Source organism: Monopterus albus, unplaced genomic scaffold (assembly GCF_001952655.1).
Source record: "Monopterus albus unplaced genomic scaffold, M_albus_1.0 scaffold94.1, whole genome shotgun sequence".
Taxonomy (NCBI): domain Eukaryota; kingdom Metazoa; phylum Chordata; class Actinopteri; order Synbranchiformes; family Synbranchidae; genus Monopterus; species Monopterus albus.
In genome coordinates this window covers 1,609,558-1,616,231 of record NW_018127974.1, presented here as the reverse complement: position 1 = coordinate 1,616,231, position 6,674 = coordinate 1,609,558, and the positions used below count along the sequence as shown (strand labels likewise).

General features: G+C 42.0%; 1 protein-coding gene across 2 annotated transcripts in view; it reads right to left on the bottom strand.

Annotated features, from left to right (window-relative positions):
- LOC109964937 (filamin-A-interacting protein 1-like) overlaps window positions 1–5,725 on the bottom strand; it is an 18,212-nt gene extending 12,487 nt beyond the window's left edge. For both annotated transcript variants that reach the window (XM_020608564.1, XM_020608565.1), the window contains exon 1: window positions 5,623–5,725. The gene's annotated coding sequence lies outside the window, so the exon portion shown is untranslated. The remainder of the gene's footprint in view (window positions 1–5,622) is intronic.
- Window positions 5,726–6,674: the final 949 nt, after the last annotated feature.

Sequence of the window (6,674 nt, the reverse complement as noted above, 5' to 3'; positions counted from 1 at the left end):
TTGTGTTTGCTTCTCTTTGTGAACATGTTAAAATACATGCATATGTGTGTTTAAGGCCTCTAACAAAAGACTTGAGTCACTTACCAAGTGCCCTCTTTGTGATCAGTTTCAAATATGAATCAACAGCACTTTTTTAAAAGTTACAAACGGAAAAACATGTTCGGCCCCCAAAATCCCCTCCATAGCATGCTGATGATGTCATAGCACCCTGACTTCTAAATCACATGTTGAGACATTCTGAGCAAGTTTGTCAAAATGTCATGAATACTTTAGTCTTTAGTGCGACTGGATGCATGTAACAGCAAACACAAAACACAAACTGTGTGTATACACACACAGTACACCGTGTCTAGATAATCTCACAGCGACATGCTGCAATCTGAGAGATCCAGGGTTCAACATCAACAAGCATTTGAGTCAGTCTAGATTAAAACAAGACGATAAAAGTGAATTAGCTGTCATAGAAGGTTTCAGTTCGCATCAAGAAAATGTTTATCATGTGCTTTAACAGTCAGAGACATTAAGACAGCAATGACGTCTAATGATGTTTAAAGCCAGTCTCTTTGAATTCTACCTATTTCTAGGAAAAAGACCCCAGCACATGAGAGGGAAGAGTGCAAGATAACAGCAACTGCATTTCTCAGTTCAAACAGAAAAGAAAGAAAATCTGACAAACCAACACATTAATTACATTCCTTATCTTAGTTCTGGGAGTTCAGTGGGTGCACACTGGCTCCAAGGAGATCTTGTTCATAGATGGAGATTAATCACAGTGCCTTCTTTGCTGTCCATAACTATTAGTTTCAGCTGTAGGCTCGCTATCACTGAGTCAAATGTCGTAGTACAGCAGTAAGTGCTTATAGTGTTCATGTCACCATTCAAGCAGTGCCAGGGAGTTTGAATAACTCCCAGGGGTGGAGCGCATTAAACGAAGCACTACTGTGGCAAGAGAGTGATGAAAGATAGAAACATGTGCGCTACCGTAACTGGCACGGGTGACAAAATGGTTGTTAGGCACTCCGTAGTTTATTTTTAATTTCTGGGTTGATGCCATGAAAATCCAGAGAAGCTACTGTAACAGCTCACCTCATTTTGTGGTGTCACTCCTGTGAGCGAAAGCGTGTGGGTGTGTTTGTAGTTATATTTGACATCTGCCTGCGTGAGTGTAAGAATAGCTGTCGAATCAACAAAAAGGAAGACGCGCCGTATAAATGTATTAAACTGACTGAGTGAGCGTGTCAAAGATCAGTAAAAGTGAAGAATTTAGAAAAGATTCACACATAAATCTTACAAATCATATTCGCTACCTTGTCTCCCTGAAAGTGACAACAACAACACACAAATATTGCTTTTTCTTTATTGCACACTGTATGAAATTCAAGTAAAATACATTATCATATTGGTGTGTCCCCTGACACGTTAATTTTACCTTAAAAACAAATAAGTTCATATATACAGTATATCCCTCACCAAAGCCACTGATGACAAGTCTCTGTCCTCAATGTGATGTCTCCACTGTTCGATCCACCTTGACATGTTACTGTAGTCTTGACTGTAGTGAATTCCCCAGAGGAACAAATGGGGATTCCTGAGCCACATGGCTTGCATTCCAGTCTGGCATGCAACATTCCCAGTTGTCTTTATGGAAAGTAAAGAAGTACTAGCAGAAAATAAGCCTTTACCCTGAGGTCTGGACCAACTTGCCACAATGCCCACACACATTCATGGCATCTAAGCCACCAGAACTAGGCCACCGACATCTAAAACCTTGATGTCTTCTAATATGAAAGGATGGCCTAATACCCAGCAAGATCCCAGTCAAGGCCTGGGCCTAAATTTAAAGTGGGACCCCAACTCTACTGCATGGTTTGGGCCATTCCAGCTGTCACATATATGAGAATTTATAGCCCACACCAAAACACGTGCCTGCATTCCAAAGTGAAAAAAGAGACTACAACATTTTGTCACCACTGATGTTCACTGTACGAATTTATCTTTGGTCTGAAAGTGCATTTGCTCAAAGCATCTAATAGACCAAAATGTTTAATTATCTTATCTTATTATCTTATCCTATCTTAAACTTCATTATCCCGGTGATGATCTGCTTTAGAGCTGAAACAATGAGGTGGTCAACAAAAATTGCAATAATTAATTGGTTCAGATGTTTAATCAAGCAAATATGACACATTACAACTGATATCAGCTTCTCAACTGTGAAGATTTGCTGCTTTTTTGTGTTTAGCTTTACTTAAGGTTAAGTTTCGTTGGGTTTTGGACTGATAGTCTGATGAAACCAGTCACCTTGACCTGAGGAATAATTACATTTCAGAAACTAAATGATTATAGTTGTACTCACATCCCTTTTGTAGTCATGAATGATTTTTCTGCTTATCCACTAACTCAGACATGTTCACTTTCCCTGAGAGTTCAACTTATCAGGAGTTTTTTTTTATTTTGGCCAGTGCTAAATTGACCTGCCAAAAAGCCTTCATGGACAAAAACTCAAGCGTTTACAGCTTGTCTTGTTACGGCAATGGCTTCTATTAATACTGCACATCACAACAACACTAACTTTAGTGTTGGCACCTTAAGCTGGATCAAAATGTCAGCATAGGCGATGGGTTTCATTTAGTAGGATTCACTTGGTGTCACATCAACATGATCCTTTCACTTGAGCCTACTGTAGCTTTAGTAGTTACACTTTTCACTGATAAACAGGGAGACGTGCTTCCAACACAACTTACACACAACACAACTTTAGGGACTAAATGTTCACTTGCTGCCTAATATACCCCACACACTGACAGGTGCCACTGTAATGAGACAGTCAACCTGTCAGTGGTCATAATGTTATGGCTGGTCCCACAGCCTTAACGTAGGCTCTTGGTCAGCTAGTAAAGAGATCACAGTGCTTGGACAGCTTGGAATAATAATGTAACCACATTATTATTGGTTAACCACACTATTTCAGTTTTGTACAGTAGGTGAGTGTTTGTATTATGTGACTGTGCTTTTTGTTTGTAGTTTACCTTTTACACAAAGGATAAAAGCTAGCTATAAAAACAATGAAGCACATTTTTTCAGGCAGGAAAAATATAGAGTCAACCCTAGCGATGAGTCATCCCTATCTTAGTGCTTTCAATAAACATGGCTGTTTTTCCAACTCAGTGACATCACTGGGTGGGTGTCGTTATCACACATCAGTCCTGTGGAAAAGTCATGATTATGACACTACTTCCTCTCCAAAAAGAGAGGAGAAAAGCATGGGATGGATAGAGATGGTGGGATTGGACTCTTCTGTGGGACTTCAAGTGTCTCTTTCATCAAACCAGAGTCTTCCTGCTAAAATTATGTAGTGTTTAATGTGCTGTGAGATAGCCCTGATGAACCTGAAGCATTTTCAACACGCAGATTATCCCTACATGAATGGCCCCGCTAGTATAATATGCAAAGAACTAATTAACAATCAACCTACTGTTTATAGCAAGTGCTGTACACTTTGCCATCTTGTACATATGGAATGATGTTGTGAAGATCTTGGATTGCTATGGATTTTAAAGACTTATTTTTAAACCAAGGGAGTTTGAGTTATCAGTGCCACTGTTCTGTGAAACATCCAAATGTGTCTGAACTGCATTTTTGGAATTCAAGGCCAGAGGCCCTTATACAACTAGAGCTGTCAATGTGATGTTGAAGGCCACCAGAAGTACGGGGAAGACTGGAACTACTGAGAGCCATGAGCTCCACCATAAACTGTACGGCGTTTCTGTGCGTGCACACAGACGTTTCTGATGATCAAGTCAGGGTGCTACACTGTCAGTTAAATACTGGGACTACTAAACACTGCCACTAAGATAAAGTTCATTGCATGACGACAACAGTACATTTCACAGTTAGATCACATCACCTTCTGTACAGGCAGCAGGTCAAGTGACACAGAGCAATAGTAATGTCATGAGGTAAGCCAGTGACACATTTAGTGCATCACAAATCAATGCTGCTTTGGCAAGCAGCCAAGCTGAGACAGTTTGGTTTCAGTTTAAACAGAGGTTGCATTATTGATTTACAGTAAGACTGATTCATTTATAAGCTGGGATTGATAACTACCACTTTTCAAGTGGCTATTTAGCTCATTGAGTGCCACAGATCTTCCAACTTGTGTATCTAGGGAGAGAGGATGCGCCTAGCTAAAGCTGGAACATGCACAAAAATGTTAATGTGTAACATCTCTGCACCATTCTCTTGTTTCAGTGGTGGTATCACTGAGTGTAGAGGGGTGTCATCAGCTTGAGAATGGGAAACAGAGAAAGAGGACCCTGGATGCTGACAGCAGCCTAAGCCACACCTACACTAAATGTCCCCCAATTGTGAATCAGATACATTTTCTTTTCTTTGTAAGGAGGTACTTGCCCAAAAGGGCAAGATCCCGGATAACGGAGGCCGAAATGAGCTTTCTCCGTAGGGCGGCCTGGCGCACCCTTAGAGATAGGGTGAGGAGTTTGGTCACCCGGGAGGAGCTCAGAGTAGAATCGCTGCTCCTCCACATCGAGAGGAGCCAGCTGAGGTGGCTCGGGCATCTGTTTCAGATGCCTCCTGGGCCATCCCCTTGTAGGAGCTGGAGGAAGTGTCTGGAGAGAGGGAAGTCTGGGCATCTTTGCTTAGACTGCTGCCCCCGCGACCCGGTCCCGGAAAAGCGGAGGAAAATGGATGGATGGATGGATGGATGTAAGGAGGCAAGGTGATGTGTGAATGGACTAATGGACAGTGGTTAGCAGGAGTCATGCCTCCTCCAGAAGCCAGATGACCTCATGTGGATGCAATGGAATTTATTTAGGCATTATTATAGTCCATAAATATTCAAGATGAAACTTGTCACCCTCCTGCAGCCCGAGCAGGCCTGCTAAGCTTCTAAATGTTAAGCAGTGGTGTATGGATTCACACTTTGTGTAATGTGTCAGACGTGAGTACCAGAAAGTGCAATAGTGGGAGCTACAGGGTAACAGGGTTACATGTTTGTGCGTATAGAGAGAATATCATTCTCAAACTTGACTTGATGAATGAGCTGGATTACATCTCTTCCGCCTACATTCTTTATGTCTCAGGGCACCGTCACCCCTGTTGTCTGCTGAAGATGTGGGCTTCTCCTCCCACATGCAAAGCACAAAAGCCTTCACACTAAATGGTCTTGTTCATGCAGTAATATAAGATGTACTGTGTGTATTATCACAATGCCATGAAGACCTAAGAGTATTCACTTGTCTTCCTGTGAAGTAGAGTAATTAATGCAAAGTGTAGAAATCCATATTTGAATGTATAAAGATTAGGCTGAATTAATTATGTCTTCAGTGAACAGTTGTTCTATTCATATGGTTCAAAAACAGCTCAATTCACATCAAGAGTGTGAATTTCTTTCAACCTGTGCTTTTTATTAGCTTCATAAAAGTGATGACAGTTCAGCTACAGCACTTGCACCTGAACCTTTTCCTGTATTTTAGTCTGAAAGCAGAACAGCTGATAAGTCCTGCTGTTCCAGAAGCACATGGCTCCCAGCTGTTTCCCACACAAGAGCAAGCAGTACAGGGACCACTTTCATTATATAAGACTTAGGAGAAGCAGGCTTACCTGTTATGTTGTCCCCAGGTTTAAGCAATTAGTAGACACTCAGAATAATCCTAGAAAAAGGATCTCCCTTATGGAGTATCCACTAAAATCCTCTGGCTTTATGTGGTCCACTTGTGGTGTCCGCTACTGAGTGGTGCCAAGAGTCATCTCAGTGTCTGCTCTCTCCCTCTCTCTCTCTCTCTCTCTCTCCCTCTCTCTCTCTGTCATTTCTTTCAGTTCTTCAGGTCAGCAGGGGTATGGTGGAGTGTAATATAACTTCCCCCTCTCTCACCCTCCCTCTTTCACTCTCATAGCCTATCCACTTCTGCTCTGCATAGCACTCTAAAACACAGCACTCGTTTTCTTTCTCTCCTATGCCTTCGAGAAGTCAGTTGATAAGTGTGAGGGAATAAGTGTTAGAAAGGGGGGTGACAGATGTAGGCATGCGTTATTCTTTTCCCTCTGTTGCTCACTGACTGAAAGGCAGAGGTGCAGCGTGATGTCCTTTGTCACAAGGCCAAATCTTTTTACTCAGTTCCATCCTTCACTGCCCCACTCTACACTTTTTGCCCAGAATCACAAAGGCTAAAAGTATAGCTCTATATTTAACACTTCTGCCCTTGCCAGGACAGGCGCTGTTAGCAGCCAAGGCAAGCTGAATGCTAGATGCTCTGGATGGCCAGCTAGGGAGCTACTCTCCCTGGTGACCCATGATGACAGCTGAACCCTGCCATGCCATTTTCTCACACTGGAAAAGTCCAGTGACAGCATTCAGCCAAGCTCTAACAAAGGTTCAAGGAAAACATCAATTGCTGACTGAAGTGCTGAGAGTGACCAAACTCCCAGGACTTTGGCAGACTTTTTTGGCCCTGCTTGTAGAAAACAATCTGAATTAGGTCAGGGAGCTAAATCTGACGTACAGTAATTGTACTGTGCATAATTTGTTTATAGTTATAATACAGTAGTTACAACTTTGTTGCCAGAGTACCGTTGGATTAGACGTGCAAGGTTACAGTTGTGGGGATAATGCTTATCAACTTGTCAAGCAGCATAATTGCATATATATATATATA